The sequence below is a fragment of the Sorex fumeus genome, unplaced genomic scaffold, assembly GCF_029834395.1.
Source record: "Sorex fumeus unplaced genomic scaffold, SorFum_2.1 ptg000115l, whole genome shotgun sequence".
Classification (NCBI taxonomy): domain Eukaryota; kingdom Metazoa; phylum Chordata; class Mammalia; order Eulipotyphla; family Soricidae; genus Sorex; species Sorex fumeus.
The window spans coordinates 10,209,433-10,231,854 of record NW_026606172.1 but is presented as its reverse complement, the minus strand read 5'-3'; the positions used below and the strand labels follow the sequence as shown (position 1 = coordinate 10,231,854).

General features: G+C 40.9%; 1 pseudogene; it reads left to right on the top strand.

The window, feature by feature from the left end:
* Window positions 1–6,107: 6,107 nt before the first annotated feature.
* LOC130043172 (uncharacterized protein C2orf78-like) lies at window positions 6,108–22,180 on the top strand (annotated as a pseudogene).
* The last annotated feature ends 242 nt before the right edge of the window (window positions 22,181–22,422 follow it).

Here is a 22,422-nt window from a genome sequence, read left to right as displayed (position 1 = left end):
ACCAAAATACAAAGACAGTCTACAGAATGGGAAAGGATATTCACCGAATACACATCTGACAAGGGGTTGATATCCAGGATATACAAAATACTGGTTAAACTCCACAAGAAGAAAACATCCAACCCCATCCAAAAATGGGGCAATGAAATGAACAGAAACTTTCTCAAAGAAGAAATCCGAATGGCAAAAAAGCACATGAGAAAATGCTCTACATCTTTAATCACCAGGGAGATGCAGATCAAAACCACAATGAGATACCATCTCACACCTCAGAGACTGGCCCATGTTCAAAAGAACAAAAGCAACCGATGCTGGCGTGGATGTGGCGAGAAAGGGACACTCCTTCACTGTTGGTGGGAATGTCCACTGGTTCAGCCCTTCTGGGAAACAGTATGGACGATTCTCAAAAAATTATAAATTGAGCTCCCATTTGACCCAGCAATACCACTCCTGGGAATATATCCCAGAGAGGCAAAAATGTATAGTCGAAGTGACATCTGCACTTGTTTGTTCATTGCAGCACTCTTTACAATAGCCAGAAACTGGAAGAAACCTGAATGCCCAAGTACAGATGACTGATTAAAGAAACTTTGGTACATCTACACAATGGAGTACTATGTAGCTGTTAGAAAAGATGAAGTCATGAAATTTACATACAAATGGTACAATGTGGAAAGTATCATGCTAAGCGAAATGAGTCAGAAAGAGAGGGATAGACATAGAAAGATTGCATTCATCTGGGGGATATAAAGTAGCAAAGTATGAGATTAATACCCAAGAATAGCTGAGATCAGCACCAGGAGGATTACTCCATAACTTAGAGGCCAGCCGGGTATCCTAGAGGAAAGGGCAGTTCAGATAGTGAAGGGAGCACCAAATAAAGGATGTCTGGAGGATCCTCCCAGGAGAGGAGATGCATGTCGAAAGTAGACTATGGACTGAACATGTTTGCCACTCAATGCCTCTTTTGCAGACCACAACACCCAAAAGGAGAGAGAGAACACAGGGGATTGCCCTGCCACAGAGACAGGGGGGAAGGGGAGATGGGGGTGGGAGGGATATTATCCATGGTGGTGGAAAATGGGCACTGTTGGAGGGATGGGTATCTGATCATTGTATAATTGAAACCAAAGCACAAAAAATTGTAAATCTACAACTGTAAAAAAAAATAAAATAAAATAAAGGGGAAAAAAATCTCCTGTTTTTGATATTTAATTGGTTATTGAACAAGCCCTTGCTTATGGAAGGAAGCAGCAATAAGAGAGCAAGAGGGTATGTATAAGCAATATGAGTGGATTTCTAGGATTTGGCATTTTCCCCCCTGGGGGCAGTGGGTCTTGCTGTTTGTTTGGTCTGTCCCAGGCATCATTGCAGTTTCTCTTCCTACTGCTAACTCACCCTCTTGGATTTTTTTAAACTGGGGCGCCATGACTCCATGTGAAATCACCTAAAGAGAAGTGAAGGTCATTACAAAAAATAGAAGTGAAGGTCATTACAAAAATGTTGCAATGTATTGTCAGGAAATTCTTGATATGTATGCCATTTTTATACTCTCATGTACCTGGGGACACATATAATTTATTTTGGCAAAGGAGTGGAAAAATATCTAAGCAGCCTTGTTCTAAGCAAAGATAAATGTCATGAGTATATGAATTGTTTTCACTTCAATTTGCAATTTTTTTTATTAAAAATGTATTATTTGTTCTTAATAAAAACTTTAAAACAGATTGTCCGCATTGCTTTTCATAATAGTATTTTAAGGAACAAAGTATCACCAATTATATTTGTTCACAAGTTCTTGAGCAGCTGTAACCATTCCAGGTTAAATACTAAGTATAGGAATGTGTTATTATAAATGGTGCATAATCATTATATGCCAGTCAAAGGTTAGTCAATAAAGACTTTTGAAGGTCAAACTCTATTTAAAGCCTCTTATATTTATCTTAATAGAAACATAGTTCCCGTGCTAAGTTTTGACATTATAGAGTTGACTTTTAGAATAAATTGTCAGTTTATCATTGATTAAAAGTGTGCTGAATAAATTTTAAGGTAGGACACAGAAAACAGAATGATTTAAGTATGTAGCAGTAATAAAATGGGTGGTTAAAATTAGGCAAAAAGTTAATATAAGGGGAAAGAAACCTGATATGGATAATATTTATGAAATATAGAATTGATAAGAATTTGGATATACAAAAGTCAATTGTTACGCATATGTGTCAGACCGTAGGTAAAGTGAAAACAATTGAGATATGAAAAATGTGTTTGCTTTTTGACCATAGATAGTAAAAGGGAAAATTTATAAACAGAAAATACATTAGATGCATATCTTGTAAAAGACTTGCAAATCCTTGTTTCAAAAATATTTTTAATGCTATTACAAATGTGTACATAATGTAATAGAGAATATAAAACATTCAGGGCACTTTGCTTTGCATGTAGTCAACCACAGTTCAATTCCTTTCATCGCAGATGGACTCCTAAGTATCACCAAGAGGGATCCAAGAGTATAGAGCCAAGACACAGAAGAAAAGTAGGAAACAAAATTAAAAAATGCATGCAAAAATGATGGATCTGATTCTTTTCTAGTCATGAAATTTCTGCTATGATTTTATCAGTACAGCACATATGTACAAATTTTACTTGGATACTATTATAAACTAAGGACACTAGTGTGAATTAGATAGAACCAGACACCTATGAACCTAGTTTATGCAAAACTCAAAACTTAGAGAAGGGAATGAATGAGTAAGAAATTTATATCTATTTTCATAAGTACTAGAAAGAAAGAGATTCTGCGTAATTATGTGAAGAAAAACAAAGAGAAAATCAGTCTAGACATGTTGGCAATATACACACTTAGTAATAAATACAGCATTACAACTATAATATATGATCCAGGTGAAAAAAACAAGAGTGACTTGGATATTGACCAAGTTCTCTATGAATAAAGACACTGTAAAACAACAGGTAAATTAATAGTCATATACATAAAAATTTATAAGTAAGGACATTTTAATTGAATTTTAAACTTCAGATACCAAAAGATGAACATTACCCATATATTAAAATATCAGTGATGCATACCAAGCAATATTTTATTTTCTGCAACACATGCAACTTTGTATAAATGCAAAATATTTACTGCTATAGTTTATGTAAGTGACATTTTAAAAATTTATGCACAAAAATAACTATAACAAACTACATGTAATATAATAAGAAGAATTATAGAAAATTTTCTATTTATTATCATTGTTGAAATTTTTCCAATAGGTTAAAAAATGTGTAAATTGTAAAATTGAATAAACACAACATAATATACTTCAATATGTACAACAAAATCTGAATGACTAAATATGAGGAGTCTGAATATAAAATAACCAAACAAAATATTTCACAATCATCATGAATGAGAAAATAATGTATTTTTACATTGCTAATAACAAAACAAAAAACGATAATATAAGACTGAATGAGGAAAAAATGTAAACATTTTAAGGCTGTGTTTGAAGATACCAAAATAATGTATGAAAATATGCTTTAAACCATAAAAGTAAATCCTTGGTATTTTAAAGTATAAGGTCTTTTGATTTAATAAATACAAAACAAGTCCAACCACATTTTTTACCTGTGTGTCTGAAATTCTAATAAAAATTTGAAAAAACTGTGGGAGCAATGATCAAAAAAGTCATTCAGAAGATGTTGAAAACAATATAGAGTCTTAGCAAAAATAAGTGTCAAGACTAAGGATAGGTGAGAGAGATAGATTCCCAGCACTGTATGGCCTCCCAGGATAAGAATTTCTGTGCTTGTCCAACCTTCTTCTTTCATTGATTTGCTTGAGCGGGCACCAGTAATGTCTCCATCTGTCCCTGTCATGTGCTAGTGTGGACCAGTGGCATCTGCTCGCTCCAGGAACATGAAGAGCCTCAAACCATTTGTTTTTTCAGGGTTTTAACGAAAAAGTCTGACCATCTCGTAGGTGGCCACACTTCCTTTTGACATCCCGTGGAGTCCAGTAGGTAACAGCTCTAGTTCAGCAGTCATCTCTAAATCACATTACGTGTCCAGCCCATCTGATTTTTGACGCCGTGGCAAACGAGGCAGTGTGCCTGATTCTTGACCATCGTTGGAGGTCAGAACATCGGATTCCTTCTCTCACTTGAGTGAAATGTGATGTTCCAAGCATAGCTCTTTTGATTTCACTTTGGGATAGCCAAATAGCATTCTTGCCCTGTTTTTGTAAGGCCCAGGTCAGTGAGGTGTATGTTAGTGCAAGTAAAGCATCATGATTTGCAAAAAGACATGCTTGAGTTTTAGACATACTCTGTTTCAGCACCAAAACCACCACCGGTGTCATCTTTCCTTCACCTATGCTATCAGGTTTCTGCCTACTCACCTTGACAGGCACATTCTTAAGTCTAGTCACTAAAGTTTGGATCTCTTTTTCATTGTTGCTGACTTTGTGATTTGAATAATTTGCTACACCATTCCTTTACACTACTCACGTACTTGTTTCTTCATGACTCCTGTTCCCCATTACTTCCCATCTATTCCTTTTTTTCCCTTTTGTCTTTCTCCATTCAATGCTCTGGGGTCAAGGATGATCATGTTATTTGCCCTTTCACACACTGCATTTACACATCCATTTATTCTATATGCCACATGTCTGTTAAATCAACCTATGTTTGTGCTTCTTCTGGTCTTCTTATGGATCACATGCAACTTATATTCTTGCTCTAGCATTAGAAAGTTATTTATTTTTGAAGTTTATTTTGTGCTGGAAAATCACAATGGTTTTGTACTATTTCAATCACCTGGTGATGCCAAGTCCCGTGGCTTCACCATATATTGCTGGGTATTTATCCAATGCAGGGACAACAAAAATGTACATTTGAGCCATATGCCAGTTCTTAAGACTTTTTTAGTTATTATTAGCTCAAAAAACATTCTGTTTTGTTCCTACTCTGTTTTCATTACTACCCACCATCATTAATATGTTTCAGGTGACATAATGTTATAAATCATGATCACGATCATCCTGTTGTTCGTCGATTGCCTCAAGCAGGCACCGGTAATGTCTCTTTCGTCCTAGCCCTGAGATTTTAAAAAGTGCCATATTTAAGGCTCTTTCAGGTTTAGCAGAATGAGACCCATCATTGTTCCTGGTATTTGGCATATTGTGTACGCCACGGGGAGTTTGCCAGACTCTGCCATGTGGGCAGGTTACATTAGGTAGCTTGCCAGGTTGTCCAAAGTAAGAATGAGATAATAAGATGTCATTCTGGGAGCTGGGTTTTATAGTCTCTGGGTCTTGGCTGTTGATGGGATTACACAGCGCTGGCAACAGGAGGGCGGGGCGGGGGGGCAGTTTGTGGGTGTGACCCCTGCCTACTGGAAGATGGAGGATCTGGGTGGAGGATGCTCAGCCCTGATCTGAGCAGGCTTGGAGATCTCAGCCCTGGGACCCGCACGCCTTTGTTCTTCTGCCGGTACCTGGGTTCCTCTGCAGGTTCCTTTATGTGTGAGGCTCATCCAAGCATGTGGAGAGTGGTCTCAGCATGGCTTTGGCTGGGTCCCGGAGGTCTTCAGCTGTCAGGCCCTAGTGAGGGGTAGGAGACTCTGCTTTATTCTCTTCTGGGAGCTTGGTGTGATAATCTCTGGATCCTGGCCATTGTTGGGGTTACACGGCAGTTGGTGGGTATAACTGTCTAGCTACTGGAAGGCCTAGTCCCAAACCATGCAGGCTTGGAGATCTCAGCCCCGGGTTCCGCACACCTGGGTTCCTCTGCTGGTTCCTTTATGCATGAGGCTCATCCAAGCATGTGGAGAGTGGTCTCATCATGGCTTTGGCTGGGTCCCGAAGGTCTTCAGCTGTCAGGCCCTCGTGAGGACAGTCAGGCACAGGGTAGGAGACACTGATTATTCAATAAAATAAAATTTTAAAAAATATAAAGATTTAATCAAGAAAACTCTCAAAAAAAGGAAAGATAAGAAAATAAAGATAAAAGTTATTCAAAATCTATTTAGAGTCCTATCCCTTTTCTGCCCCAGTGGAGCTAGCCCCAGCAGCCAAAATCCTCCAGAACTTGAAAGTCATGATCATGGCCGCAATCCGCATGTGTGGACAAGCCTCATCTATGCGCGAATCTGCAGAAAAACTCAGGCATGTGGGACTTCTGACTGAAAACTCCAGGCTCAATGAAATCAGAGAATGGGTGACCACTCCCCAACTTCCTCTCTTTCCGGCAGCTTGGCAGTCACACCCACAAACCACCTTGGCACCATATAATGTCATCAATGGCTGTGATCCAGAGAGTCAACAATAAATCTCTCAGAAGAGAGCACAGAACAATACACCATAGACATGCCCCTAGATCCCATGCCAGCCTCTTTTATTCAGGTCATCCCAGAGGGCGGATGGGTGAGGTCCAATGGACCTTCCTTCCTTCCTTCCTTCCTTCCTTCCTTCCTTCCTTCCTTCCTTCCTTCCTTCCTTCCCTCTTTCCTTCCTTACATATGCCTTTCTTCTTCCTTCCTTCCTTCCTTCCTTCCTTCCTTCCTTCCTTCCTTCCTTCCTTCCTTCCTTCCTCTTTCTTTCTTTCTTTCTTTCTTTCTTTCTTTCTTTCTTTCTTTCTTTCTTTCTTTCTTTCTTTCTTTCTCTCTTTCTCTCTTTCTCTCTTTCTCCTCTCTCTCTTTCTTTCTTTCTTTCCTTCTTTCTTTCTCTCTTTCTTCCTCTCAGTCTTCCTTTCTTTCTTCCATTTGCTAATCAGGGATCAGCAAATATTTTCTATTTAAAAAACTACACATAGAAAATTGGTTACTCTTTGAGGATCTGTCTCTGTCTCTGCTCATCACTGCAGTTGTCGTATGAAATCAGTCCCCAGTCTCTTGGGTGATCCTTCCTCAGCAAAGTTCCTGATTCTGTCTTTGCACTGTCTCCTACTGGCTCATCTTTTTTTCACTTCTAAAATATATTTCTGCTCCAGCACTGAGCAATAATGTAGGGGTTGATATATTAATATTCCATGTGACTGACCCTGGTTCTATCTCCAGCACCACATATGGTCCCATGAGCACCACCAGGAGTCACTCCTGAGCACAGAGACAGGAGTACCTGAGTATCACTGGGGCTGGCCCAAAACTTCTCTCTCTACACACACACACACACACACACACACACGCACACACACACACACACACACACTTCCTGGGCTATCAGGATTGATAGTACAGTGAGTAGGGTGCTTGCCATGTATGAAGACAATCCTCAAGGGTTCAATGAACCATACATATTGGGATGGCAGGGATTGAATCCAGGTCCACCATGTGCAAGGCAAGTGCATTTCCCACTGGATTATCACTTTGATCCATATGACGATACTATTTTAAATTATAACTGCCTTTAAGTATTTCTTGTGTTCTTTCTGATTCTTTTTATAGGTCCCCAATTATCCCACACTACTTGGAATTTTCTAATAGATGGCATAATTTGTTGATCACAATAATCGGTTATAATATGTCTAAATTGTTTCTCATTTGCCAAATTCAATTATCACTTTCAACCTCCATTCAGCAGCGATCAGTCACAGAGAATGAGACAAACAGAGAAGTTGACAAACACGCGGATTGGCCAAGCTTTGGAGTCACCCGTGTAGCCATCATTGGTCTCATGGCAGGTCAATATAATGCAATATTGCTCCCTCAACCCCAGCAAATGCCAACAGGTGAGCCATTGTTGGAGTTGACAGAGACATCGAGGACAGTTAGGATGTATATACACATGCCACAGGGACATGGAGAGCAGAGGCTAGTGTAGTTCGCAGATTATCAGTAGGCATCTGTAAAACATCAAGTTGTTTGTGCAGGAGAGAAAATGCAGTGGGCAGGTACCTCTCTTGCACCCAGTCTACCAAGCTCCTCCAGGAGTGATTCCTGAGTGTGGAGTGAGGAGCAAACCCTGAGCATGGCTAGATGAAGACCCAAAATCAAAATAAATAAATAAATAAATAAAAGATTGTGAAAGTTGTTTATTCTATTTTTGGCTATATTGTCCCCTAAATCTAAAAGACCCTAAAAAGTATTAGTCTATTTTTGCCTGGCACAAGTCTACAGCTGACAGATACTTTGTCATCTATTCTATCCTTGCCTATTATTCTTTTCTGGGTGCATGTTGCTAGCAGAACACGCTAAACTTAGGGGTTTTGTTAGGGGAAGATTTCTCATAATAATCCATCATTTCCTAACCCTAAAGTAAGTAATAATGTATATTGCAAAGCATTAACATATAATTTAATATTATGAAACATTATAAAAAATACACTAGTAGTAACTTAATGTTATTGGTTAACTAGGTAATATAAAGTATTACGTAGTAACTGTTGATTTATTAATAAAATATGTAAGCTCATCAGTATAATAGGAGCATTTCCCTAACCTAAGAGTCGGAGGAAGGTCAAACTGTTATAACTGTCTTGTAAGATTCCATCTCACTAGCCTGCTTATGTCTACCTCTCAGTCTATCGAATCCAGTCTTCTTCTTGGAAATCTGACCTCCCTATTGGCTAGCCTCTACCTTTCAACTGCCTGCTTTGTGATATCATTCTCTCACCAAACCTACCAGCCCCTGGTAGAATCTTGGGGCTCCCATGCAGTTGTTTGTAAACAAGTTTGGGTTATCACAAGTGACCAGTGACCAATGACCAATCACCAGTGATCAGTCATTTGTACTGGACACTTGTGGACTTCCGCTTCAGTGTTCAGATGTACTCTCATATCATCTCCTCTTCTCACTTCCCTTTCCTTGATATTTCCTCTTGTCTGATCATGTCAGGTAAGGAATAATATTTTTCAAAGCTTTTCATTAGATTTCTTATGCCTAAACTTGGTAGTTAAGGAAAAGCAGCATGTAATAAAAGAGGAAAGTATTCAACTAGAATATGGTTAGCCTTATTTTAACTTGATGTTCACATTTGCTGTGTGATTTTAGACATTGACTTCCTTTCTCATACAAAGTGTTTTTCTTCATTGATTACATTATAGTTGATACATACTTACAAGCTCAAATACATGTTTATATATGAGTGTTCACTCTCTGTGTTTCTTTTTCCTTTTAATCGTGATTTCTACATGATATCCATGAAAAATGTAAATCAGAGACAATATTTTGACAGAAACAGAAAATGTAGTTTTGGTAGAAAACCTAATATATACAAGGATGTTTTATCTGCAGCGGTCTCTCCACTTGTATTTATATTTAGTATTTTAAATTTAGTGCTATTCAAAAGTCATTATCATGTGTCTTTTGAGTTTTCTATCTAAACTCGATGACAAGAAAAACTGGATTGTGGGGAAGGTGTGGAGTGCTGAGTGGTAGTGGGGCTAGTCATCAAAGGTAAGGAAGTTTAGGGTAATTTTCAACAAGCTTTGACCGACAGAAGACAAGAAGTAGAAGATGATATGAGGGAGAAGATAATAAGAAATAAAGATTATGGAGGGAAATTATCAAAGAAGGAGAAACAGTTTGAGATAGAATGTTGGAGAGAACCAAATAGTTCAAATCCAAACAGAAAGAATAGAGTTAACTATGCTGAGAGCAAGTCAAAGAAGTTGACTTTAATAAATTTTAGGAGTAGAAAACATACTATGTCTCGAGTAGAGTACCAGTAGGAAAAACAGCCTATCAGAAAACCATGGTTGTGGTTTCTTTTCTTACTGTCTCTAGAACACAGATGGCACTTGCCGGTTTTGAATGTAAACATGTTTTAGAAATGATACTTCCTATAAATAACTAATACTGGTTACCTATGGGAATGGAAGATACATCATCTTCAATGTTTTTATTACATTCTAGTTTGTCAGGTACATGTATGCTCTGCCTGTTAAATAAAGAACTGATATCTTCCAACTTGAACCAGGAGAATTGATTCTTTTGTGTGGTAAGTAGGGTCCAGGATAAGGCAACTTGTCATCTTCACAAAGAGTTTCTTTCTGGGCTGGAGCAATAGGTTGGGTGTTTGCCTTGCACGCGGGTAGGCCTACGGCTGACCCGGGTTCTATTCCCAGCATCCTGTATGGTTCCCTGAACACCACCAGGAGTGATTCCTGAGTGCATGAGTCAAGAATAACTCCTGTGCAATGCTGGGTGTGACCAAAAAGGAAAAAAAAAAGTACTTTCTTCCTAACATGACAGCATTTTGATAGCAGTCAATATCTGCTTTCAGATCCTAAGAAGAAATAGAAAAGTCAAGTCTCAGTTGTCTAAGTACACATTGATTTCAGTTTTGTGGAGTCTTGAGTTTTCCTACATTAAAAATATTTCAATTGGATTTTGGTGACTGTTTCTGAAACTTTGGGAATGACATTTTCCTGATTGATAAAATACTTCTCATCTAGGTTTTAAAAATAAATATGAAATTTTTGTGACCATTTTTCAAATGGTCTTTTCTGCTTCTTGTGTGATTTACTGAAATTGTATGCTCTATTTAATACCTGTTGTTTGATGGCACAGCAGTAGGGCATTTGCCTGGCACACAGCCAACATGGCCAACCCGAGTTCGATTCCTCTGCCCCTCTCAGAGAGCCCGGCAAGCTACCAAGAGTATCTGGCCCGCATGGCAGAGGCTGGCAAGCTACCCATGATGTATTCGATATGCCAAACACAGTAACAACAAAGTCTCCAATGGAGACGTTACTGGCCCCGCTCGAGCAAATCGATGAACAGTGGGAGGACTGTGACTGTGACTGTAACTGTGTTTCATGGCTAATATTCAGAGGTATGAATGAGAATAATAATGTCATTTCCTTGTAATTATAATATTTATTTCTGCTTTATCCTCCTTTAAAACATATCACAGTCACAGTCCTCCCGTTGTTCATTGATTTTGCTTGAGCGGGCCCAGTAACGTCTCCATTGGAGACTTTGTTGTTACTGTGTTTGGCATATCGAATACTCTCGGTAGCTTGCCGGGCTCTCCGAGAGGGGTGGAGGAGTCGAACTCAGGTCGGCCATGTTGGCTGCGTGCAAGGCAAACGCTGTACCACTGTGCTATCGCTCCAGCCCTTAAAACATATACTGGCTACCAAATGCAATCACAAGTATTATATTTTCTGCTTGTTATGTAAGTTACTGGTAAATCTTCTGTTTTATGGACTGGTAAGCTATATACTCAATCACCTTCTATTCCATTTTTTGGCTAGTAGTTTTTGCTAAAATAGAATACCATCTTCATATCATATACATGACACAATTTCTTAATAAACTTATTGTACTGTTTTCTTTGTTGGGTTTGGGGACAACATTCACTGTTGGTCAGGGCTTACTCTTGGGTCTGATGTCAATCCGTTACTCTACTCTGCTGCTTGCCATATAGCCCAGATTTCATTAATATCTAAATACTTCTTTTTCAGTTCCGTGATACATATTTTTCATGATTTTTTTCTTTATCTCTATACTTCCTCCCATGTAAATCACGTGAAGTAGACAAATTTTATTTCTGTATGCGCATTATTCTCAATTAGAGTTGTAAGTAACTCCTTTGCAGGAGAGCAACTTGAGACTCAGAATTTAAACAACGGTCTTCCTTCCAAAAGCACATCTTGAGAAAAACTAAAGTACTCAATTTTGAGGGGGGATCAGAAACCAGGGTACGGTAGTGAACTTTCAATTCATCAAGTAGTTTGAGTTATATGTGAGCCATAGGTAATAGATAGGAACTGCAAAAGCAAAAGACAAACCTGAAGATTACAAGGGTAATAGTTGTAACGACCCCACATGCCTATATTAATGGAAAGCATCTTTCTCCTAGTTTCTGACATTGTAGTGATCAAGGCAGAGTCCTAGCAAGAAAATCCACATGCTTAGGTTCTGTAACCTGGTAATACATAAGAGACAGCGAGATAGTACAGGAGGGGATAAGGCATTTACCTTGTAGGCAGCCAATCCAGTTGGATCTCTGTCACTGCATCCAGTCTCCTGAGCACTACAAGGGGTCACTCCAGAGTACAAAGCCAGTGATAGCCCTAGATCACTGCCGCGTATTGGTCCAAACTCCACCCCACCCCAATACCTATAAAAATAATGGGAAAGCTTGAGCAAGTCTCTATGCCATCTCTGTGGGTTTTTTTTATCATTTTTTTTTATTAGTGAAACACCATGAAGTACACTTATAGACTTATAAATTTTTGTGCTTGGGTTTCAGTTATACAATGATCAAGTACCCATCCCTCCACCAGTGCCCATCCTCCCCCACCACGGGACCTAGCATCCCTCCCACCCTCCATCCTCCCCCCCACCCCCCCGTCCCACCCTGCCGCTGTGGCAGGACATTCCTCCCTGTTTTCTCTCTCTTCTTTTGGGTACTGTGTTTTGCCAGAGAGGCATTGAGTGGCAGTCATGTTTGGTCTATAGACCACTTTTAGCATGTCTCTCCCACCCTGGGAGGGTCTTCACAACACCCTTTATTTGGTGCTCTCTTCTCTATCTGAGCTTCCTTCTCACCTAGCACATGTGGCTGGCCTTCAAGTCATGGAGCTAAATTCCTGGTACTAATCTGAGCCCTTCCTGGGTGTTAGTATCCCGTTTTGTTGCTTTATGTTCCCCAGATGAATGCAATCTTTCTGTGTCTATCCCGCTCTTTCTGACTCATTTCGCTTAACATGATACTTTCCATGTAGTACCACTTGTATGTAAATTTCATAACTTCATCTTTTCTAACAGCTACATAGCACTCCATTGTGTAAATGTACCAAAGCTTCTTTAACCAGTCATCTGTTCTCGGGCACTCAGGTTTTTTCCAGATTTTGGCTATTGTAAAGAGTGCTGCAATGAAAAAACAATTGCAGATGTCACTTCGACTATACATTTTTGCCTCTCTGGGATATATTCCCAGGAGTGCTATAGCTGGGTCAAATGGGAGATCGAATTCTAATTTTTTGAGAATCGTCCATACTGTTTTCCAAAAGGGTTGGACCAGCCTGCATTCCCACCAGCAGTGAAGGAAGGTCCCTTTCTCGCCACATCCGCGCCAGCACCTGTTGCTTTTGTTCTTGTGGATGTGGGCCAGTCTCTGTGGTGTGAAATGATATCTCATTGTTGTTTTGATCTGCATCTCTCTGATGATTAGTGATGTAGAGCATTTTCTCATGTGCCTTTTTGCCATTCGGATTTCTTCTTTGCGAAAGTTTCTATTCATTTCCTCGCCCCATTTTTTGATGGGGTTGGGTGATTTCTTCTTGTGTAGTTTAACCAGTACCTTGTATATCCTTGAAATCAACCCCTTGTCGGATGTGTATTTGGTGAATATTCTTTCCCATTCTGTAGGCTGTCTTTGTATTTTGGTCACTGTTTCTTTTGAGGTGCAGAAGCTTCTTAGTTTAAGATAGTCCCATTTGTCTATCTCTGTTTTCACTTGCTCGGCCAGTGGCGTGACGTCTTTGAAGACACCACTAACTTCAATATCGTGGAGAGTTTTGCCAACTTTGTCTTCAATAAACATTATGGATTCCGGTCTGATGTTGAGGTCATAAATCCATTTCGATCTTACTTTTGTGCATGGCGTTAGGCAGAGATCTGAGCCCACTTTTTTGCATGTAGCCGTCCAGTTTTGCCAGCACAATTTATTAAAGAGGCTTTCCCTGCTCCATTTCACTTTTCTTGCCCCCTTATCGAAGATTAGATGATTATATGTTTGGGAGGAGATGTCAGTATATTCAACTCTATTCCATTGGTCTGCAGCTCTGCTTTTGTTCCAGTACCATGCTGTTTTGATTATTACTGCTTTGTAGTAGAGCTTGAAGTTAGGTAGGTTGATTCCTCCCATTTTCTTTTTCCCAAGAATTGCTTTAGCTATTCGTGGGGGCTTATTGTTCCATATAAATTTCAGGAGTGTTTGCTCCATTTCTTTGAAGAATGTCGTGGGTATCCTTATAGGGATTGCATTGAATTTGTACAGTGCCTTGGGAAGTATTGCTATTTTGACAATGTTGATTTTCCCCATCCATGAACAGGGGATATTTTTCCATTTCCTCGTGTCCTCTTTTATTTCCCGAAGTAGCGTTTTGTAGTTTTCTTTGTACAGATCCTTTACTTCCTTAGTTAAGGCGATTCCTAGGTACTTGATTTTCTGGGGCACAATTGTGAATGGAATTGTTTTCTTCATGTCACTTTCTTCTCTCTCACTGTTTGCGTATAGGAAAGCCATGGATTTTTGGGTATTGATTTTATAGCCTGCCACTTTACTATACAAGCCTATTGTTTCTAGGAGTTTCTTGGTAGAGGTTTTAGGGTTCTCTAAGTATAGTATCATGTCATCTGCGAATAGTGAGAGCTTAATTTCTTCTTTCCCTATCTGGATGCCCTTAATATCTTTTTCTTGCCTAATCCCTATTGCAAGTACTTCCAGTACTATATTGAACAGCAGTGGAGAGAGTGGGCATCCTTGTCTCGTCCCTGACCTTAGGGGGAAGGCTCTCAGTTTTTCCCCATTGAGGATGATGTTTGCTGTAGGTTTGTGGTAGATGGCTTTAACTATATTGAGGAAAGTACCCTCTATCCCCATTTTGGCAAGGGTTTTCATCATGAATGGGTGCTGGATCTTGTCAAATGCTTTTTCTGCATCTATTGATATGATCATATGATTTTTATCTTTTCTTTTGTTGATATGATGGATTACGTTGATTGATTTCCGAATGTTGAACCATCCTTGCATCCCTGGGATGAATCCTACTTGGTCATGATGTATGATCTTTTTGATGAGTTGTTGAATTCTATTGGCTAGTATTTTGTTGAGAATCTTCGCATCCGTGTTCATCAGGGATATTGGCCTGTAGTTTTCTTTTCTTGTGGTGTCTTTGTTTCCTTTTGGTATTAGAGAGATATGGGCTTCATAGAAACTGTTTGGGAGAGTTTCCGTTTTTTCAATTTCCTGGAAAAGCTTGAGAAGAACTGGCAATAGGTCCTCTCTAAATGTTTGGAAAAATTCGCTAGTAAATCCATCTGGACCTGGGCTTTTGTTTTTGGGAAGACTTTTGATTACAGTTTCAATTTCCTTGATGTGAATAGGTCTATTCAGGTACTCTATATCTTCTTGCTTCAGCTTTGGGAGATGATAGGAATCCAGAAATTTATCCATTTCTTCTAGATTCTCTTGTTTCATGGCATACAGACTTCCAAAGTAGTCTCTGATGATCTCTTGAATTTCTTTAGTTTCTGTTGTGATATCCCCATTCTTATTTCTGATTTGATTTATTAAGGCTCTCTCTCTCTGTTTCTTTGCAAGTGTTGTTAGTGGTTTATCTATCTTATTTATTTTCTCGAAGAACCAGCTCTTGGTTTTATTGATCTTTCGGATTGTTTCTTTGTTTTCCATGTCGTTGATTTCTGCTCTAAGTTTTACGATCTCTTTCCTTCTGCCTGATTTAGGCTCTTTCTGTTGATCCTTTTCTAAGGTCTTGAGCTGTGAGGTCAAGTTGTTTATATGCATCGTTTCTACAGTCCTAAGATATGCTTGCAGAGCTATAAATTTTCCCCTTAATACAGCTTTTGCTGCATCCCATAAGTTCTGGTAGTTTGTGTCTTCATTCTCATTTGTTTCCAGGTATCTTTTGATTTCATCCTTGACTTCGTTCTTGACCCACTCATTGTTCAGCATCGAGTTGTTTAATTTCCAGGTGTTTGATTTTGTTCTCCGTGTCAGTGTGTGATTCACTTCTATCCTCAGTGCGTCACGGTCTGAAAAGATGGCTGATACTATTTCTATCTTCCTGATTCTGTTGAGGTATGTGTTGTGTCCTAAGACATGGTCTACTTTGGAAAATGTTCCGTGCACACTGGAGAAGAATGTGTATTCTTTCTTTTTGGGGTGTAAAGCCCTGTATAAGTCCATAAGCCCTTTCTCTTCTATTTCTTCTTTCAAAGCCAATAATTTCTTGCTGGGTTTTGTTCTTGTTGATCTATCCAGAGTTGATAAGGCGATGTTGAAGTCTCCAAGTACTATTGTGTTGGTAGCGATGTCCTCCTTAAAATCTGTTAGCAGTTGTTTTAGATATTTAGCTGTTCCCTCATTAGGTGCGTATACATTTAAGAGTGTGATTTCTTCCTGCTGTATGTATCCCTTGATGAAGAGAAAATAGCCTTCCCTGTCCCTTCTAATCTTTTTCAATGTGAAATTAATGTTGTCGGATACTAGTATGGCCACCCCAGCTTTTTTGAAGGGGCTGTTTGCTTGCAGGATTGTTTTCCATCCTTTGACTTTGAGTCTGTGTTTGTTCTGGCTGTTGAGATGAGTTTCTTGTAGGCAGCAGAATGTTGGGTTCTGTCTCTGTATCCATTTTTCCACTCTGTGTCTCTTCAATGGTGAATTTAGACCATTGACATTGAGAGAGAGTATGGTTATGGGGTTTTGTGTCATTTTCTGTAGGGTGTGTTGTGGTTGTAAGGTTTGTCTTTTCTTATAGTAGCCCCTTTAGGCCTTGCTTTAGGTTTGGTTTTGAGTCTATGAAGTTCCTGAGCTGCTGTTTATCTAGAAAATAGTGTACTGTTCCTTCGATTTTGAGGGAGAGTTTAGCTGGATAGAGTATTCTTGGGGAAGCATTCATTTCCGTGAGTTTTTTGACTATATCTTGCCACTGCCTTCGGGCTTGCAGGGTTTCCTCTGATAAGTCTGCTGTGAATCTAAGGGGTGCTCCTTTGTATGTGATTTCCTTCTTTGCCCTTGCTGCTTGCAGTATTGTGTCTCTATTGGCAGCATCAATCATTCTAACTATGATATGCCTTGGAGTGTTTTTGTTGGGGTCTCTTTTAGCTGGCACCCTTCGGGCTTCTTGAACCTGAATGGCTGCATTGCAGAGCTCTGGGAATTTTTCAGCAATGATTTGTTTGACGGTGTTTTTTTCGTTGGGATTGTTTCCCTGAGGTTCAGGTAGTCCCATGATTCTAATATTGTTCCTCTTGGAATCATCTGCTAGGACTCTGATTCTCTGTAGAGCCATTTTGAGGTCCCTTGCCACTGTTTGTTGTTGCGTGTTGGTTTGTTACAGCTGATCTTCCAGCTCACTGATTCTCTCTTCAGCTGCGGTCATTCTATTTTTAAGAGAAGAAACTGAGTTTCTCATTTCATCTATGGAGTCTTTTAATCGTGACATTTCTGCTCTCATTTCTTCGCGTAATTTGTCGATTTTTTCTGTGGTGTTACTGGCTGTCTGTCTGACCGTTTCATTGAGTTGATTGAACATCTTGATGACTTCATATCTGAATTCTGTGTCAGAGAGATCCCTTAGGTGAGCTGTATCGACAGAATGTTCTGGATTGTTTTTGTTCTCCTCCGCTTGAGGTGGGGATTTTCTTTGTTTCTTCATATTGCTGAGTAAGTTGGGGACCAAATTCCTTGGGAACTAGGTTCCTTTGAATTAGTAAACACCCTGCGGCCGTGTAAGCGGCCGCCTGCCGGAAAGTAGGCCATGCTCACTCTGAAGCCACGCCCACTCTGAAGCCACGCCCACTTCTGAAGAGGCCACACCTCTACGGAAAACTGGGTTTGAGATGACATGAGCGCGGCATGAGTAGTGAAGAGGGGACGGCAGCCGCTCACGGCTGCGTTTCTCCAGGCGTCTGCCGGGATGCCTGTGGTCCCGAAGGGAGAGATGGAAGTCCCGGGGCCACACACCGGGGACAGGTCTGACCTGGGTTTGAGAGGAGAGGAGCGCCGCGTGACTACCGGAGAGGGGACGGGGACGGCAGCCGCTCACGGCTGCGTTTCTCCAGGCGTCTGCCGGGATGCCTGAGGTCCCGAAGGGAGAGATGGAAGTCCTGGGGCCACACACCGGGGGCAGGTCTGACCTGGGTTTGAGAGGAGAGGAGCGCCGCGTGACTACCGGAGAGGGGACGGCAGCCGCTCACGCTCTATGCCATCTCTGGGCCTCAGGTTTCTTTCTTCTCCAATAACATGTTAGTCATTCTCTTAGGACTTCCTAGTTTTAAAATGCTTCTGTTCTAGGAAATAACGTCAAGTTCAACAGGAGAGCAAGCTACGGGTAGAGCTAGGATAAGGAGAAACTAGCTGTAAGCAACAAATCCATGTGGGTGTGACCCAAAAAGAAAACAAAAAGTTGTCAGAGATTATCAGTCTCACAGATTTTTTTCATCACCCTCTTGTTCCTTACAGAAAATATTCAAAATCCATCTGTATTGGGAACTGCACATTCTCTGCAGCTTCCCCTTCCAGTGGTGAACAATGCAGCTTCCCTAACAGGTAGTGGCTGCAACTACTCCAGCATATCTACTCCAGCTGCTTGGCTCTTGCCCTCAGATTCTGGCATCTCTTTCCAACCACTCATGGGTAGTGTCTATCTTGACCAACATTCTAGCACAACAATGCTGTCTGGAGTGTCTGACCAGAGCCAGCTATCCATGTTGTCTGCTTCTTACCCAAGTGTTTTGGAGTGGAATATTGCAGGAAGTACTGAAAAGAAGTCTTACATGCGAGACTTTACTGTGATTCTCCTTGACCAAGATACCAATGTCTCTTCCATGTCTATGGCAGTTTGCTATGAGAAAACCTTAGATACCAACCACATGGTGTCTCTGTACCCATCACTTTCTGCCAGTCTTGTTGAAAGGACACAATCTCAGGTTCCAAATCAGAGTTATACCCTGTCACTTCCCTACTAGGAAGGAAGCCAGGTGGTTTACTATCATCAGGGCATTCAGGGACTTCTCTTTTCTGTAGAACCTGGTCCGGGCATGCAATCCAATGCCTCTATGACATACAAAGGTGGTAGGTACTCTGCCCTCCAAGGTTACAGCAATGCATCTCCAGAAATTGTTATGGTTCTAAAGGATGTGCAGCCCCCAATGAACCAACCACCAGCCTCCACCTCTGGAATCTACTATGTGTCTCTCCACCCAACACAGAATCGAGTTATCAAGGTGAGTAAGCTGGAGAGAAGGGAAATCTGGCATTCAAAACTTGGGGTCAAATCTGTAAGTGCGAAACTGCCCATAGGCAGATGACATTTCTGTTAAATACACTGGAGCGATAGCACAGCGGGTAGGGCGTTCGCCTTACAAGCGGCCAACATGGCCGACCGGAGTTCGATTCCTCCGCCCCTCTTGGAGAGCCCGGCAAGCTACCGAGAGTATTCGATATGCCAAACACAGTAACAACAAAGTCTCCAATGGAGACGTTACTGGGCCCGCTCGAGCAAATCGACGATCAACAGGAGGGCCTTTACTTACTTACTTACTTACACTGAGATTTTTAAATTTATGAAACCTTAAGTTAAATAAAGTCAGTTTAAGTTTAAACTACCCTCACTCACTTTATAGCACTTTATTTTCACACTCGACATCAGAGCTTCTAAAGCAGATTGGAACGTATGATTGTATACAGACCATCTAGGTTACATATAAGAAAACTTCAGTAGCATAACAAGGAATGCCACATTTTCATAGTTGAACAGTCCGCCAGTATTATCATGGTAACAATAAGTGCCATTAATTATTATTTAGTTAATAATTAAATTATTATTTAGTTAATAATTATTAACGAAATAATTTCTTAATTTATTGTTTTTGTGATTTCTGAAGACATTTAAGAACTCTTATTGTGATGATACCACTTTAACTTCCCCTTACTTTAATGTACAAGATTATGAATACACAATATACTCAGAGATCCTGTTCAAAGGTATCAAAACTAGTATCTCTACTTGAGCACAGAATTCATGATGAAGTGGTGGTTTATTCCTTCTTTAATTCTATGATATGAACTTCCAGGGTATTTTTTTTCAGGAAAGTGAAAAAATTGACTATATTATGCTAAGTTTCGTATAGCATTTAATAGTTTTCGAATCTCTCGGTTGAAAAAAAATCTTTAGTTTGAGGGAGGCAGAATGTGGGTCACAGACTGCAGTGCTCAGGGCTTGCACCTCGCTGTGTGCACAGGGTTCACTTTGGAAGGTGCTTAGGAGCTCTAATGTGATGCTGAGTATCAAACTAAGGTCAGCTGTGCACAGGACAAGTGCTTTACCGACTGTGCTATTCTTCTGTTTTAAGTACAGTTTACACAGAAACTCTTTCAAACTCTTTCAAACTCAAACAAAGAAAACAACGGCACCACATGACCAACAGTAAGAACTACAACAGTTGCCTCCAATCTTCTAGCTCAAGGCCTTGTCCATGATCCTTAGAAGAGCCAGTAACAATGCCTTGCTCATTGCCGGAAGGTGCCCAATTGTGGCACCGCGAGTTGTGTGGGGGGAGTATCTAGTTTACAGGGCACTGATTTCTTCTGTGGTTCCTTTGTAGTGATGAATTCCCTGGTGATGGAGACTTACTTCCCTGGCATTGCAACCTTCAGATCAGACATTTTGTCTGACACCAACTTCAGAATTACCCATGGCTTGCAGTAGCAGGATTCAAATACTTGAGAGTAACCCACCACCAGAGCTCCAGGAGGTTCCCATAATAGATTCAGCACAAAGTAACCTGGCACTACCCCCAGCTCCAACTCAGGAACAAACAGATAAGAATTGGGATGAGATGAACATTGAGCTTTCAAAGTCTATGGATACCTACCAGTTCCCAATAGAAAACCAAGATCCTCCACTGTGCCCTTTAGAAATCCCAGATATCCACCAGCTCCTGGCCTGCATTGATCCTCTCAGCCAAGAGAAACAGCCTGGTACTGAAACTACTGGTCAGGAAAAGAATGGTCAACGTTTGGAGGACACAGGAACACTTGAAAGTATAATAGAATCTGGTGGTATTTTTGCAGACATCACGACATGGGTGGAAGATAAACAACTTCCCCAGCTCTTTGATTGCTTAAAAGACCTAGATCAATGCATAGATCCACAGGTAATGAACACTACAGATACCATCACTCTGAATCAGGGGCAAGAAAACTCAGGTGGCACTAAGGGGACCTCCCACCCAACAAGGAAGAACAAAAACCAGGCCTCTGAGCCTCTTGAGGCAGAACCCAAAGCCAAAATCCATTCCAAAGACCCAGAAGGCTTGCTAGGGGAAACAGATTGTTTGTAATCCTGCAGTCAGTGACAGGTGTCCTGTGACCATGGCCAAACCTAACAGCAAACCTCAGAAAGCTGCGTCCAGCAGGATCAGCAAGACAAAGAGTCATGGGCAGGAGAAGACAAAAAAGGCCAGAGAAAACTCTAAGAAAGCTGATGACAATAAGCAGACAGGGAAGAAGGTGAACCTAGAAGAGAATCCCGCCGTTGCCAGGATGAAACGCAAGTTAAGTCAACCTGAGCTTTGCCAAGAAGCCCTTAAAAAGCCCCGCAGCTGCCTATGCATGCAAATGCTGGAGTCTGTGCAAGTGTTTGATGCACTGGGGAAGAAGAGTGATCCAAAGCCTAGATCATCTTCTTCCCGGATCCTGGATAGTTCAAAGAAGCCCAAAGACGTCCAGCCCTCCTCAGCTGTCAAGCCATGGCCAGGTGCTACATGGCATGGAAAAGGTCTTGAGAAAACTCAGGTCAAAGCTCAGAACCAAGCAGCAGTGCTGAAGAATGGTCAGCTCCATCCCAGTCTGAGCTGCCACCTCCTGGGAAGGTCAAGTTGGTACCTTTGCCTTTCCTCACCATGGAGAAGCCACAAGCTTGATGTGTTCCTCGGAAACCACAGTCTCTGGCTTCACATCGTCCTGCTGCAGCTTACCCTGCCAGGCCTGGCTCTACCAACTCAGCTCAGCCAACTGCCACCAATTCATTCCGGCCAGCTACTGCATCTTTGTCACGTCCTGCCAGACCAGCTCAGCCCATTTCGACAAACCCATCTCGACCAGCTTTGCTGAGCTCTACTAGCCGGCCTATTTCTCAGCCTGCAACTTCTAGACCTGCTCCCTACAAGACAACAGCTAGCACTTCTCTCCAGCGGGGCCCTCTTTCTGTCTCTGGGACCAAGTGCCAGGCTCCACCCAAACATCAGAGCCAGTTTTTACTCCAAGACTTCCATTTACAACCAATTCCATGGAGAAAGCCCAGTGTTCCCAAGCCAGTCATGTCAAAGCCCATTACAAAAGAGCAGAGACCAGAGCATGAGGTTATGAAGAGGAAGGCTCAGCGGGAGCGTGAGAACGCTGCCAAATGCACCTCTTTGGGGCAAGTGCAGTTTTTTATCTAGAGAGAAAAAGATATGGACATCTCTCGATTCTATGGCTATAAGTAGCTGGAATGGTTGGTGCCACTTTAGGTACCAGATGGTTGCTTTAGATAAACACTTGAAATGCCATACACATTTCATTTATTCTGATATATATTTTTTAAGAAATAAATAGATGCATACAAGTGAATAGATTAGTAATAAAAGTTCTGAATGTTGAGAGGCTTTCCACTGTGGTGGTTATTTGGAGGGGGTGAGGGTTGAAGGATACATGAGAAAGAAATAGAAGTTAGTGG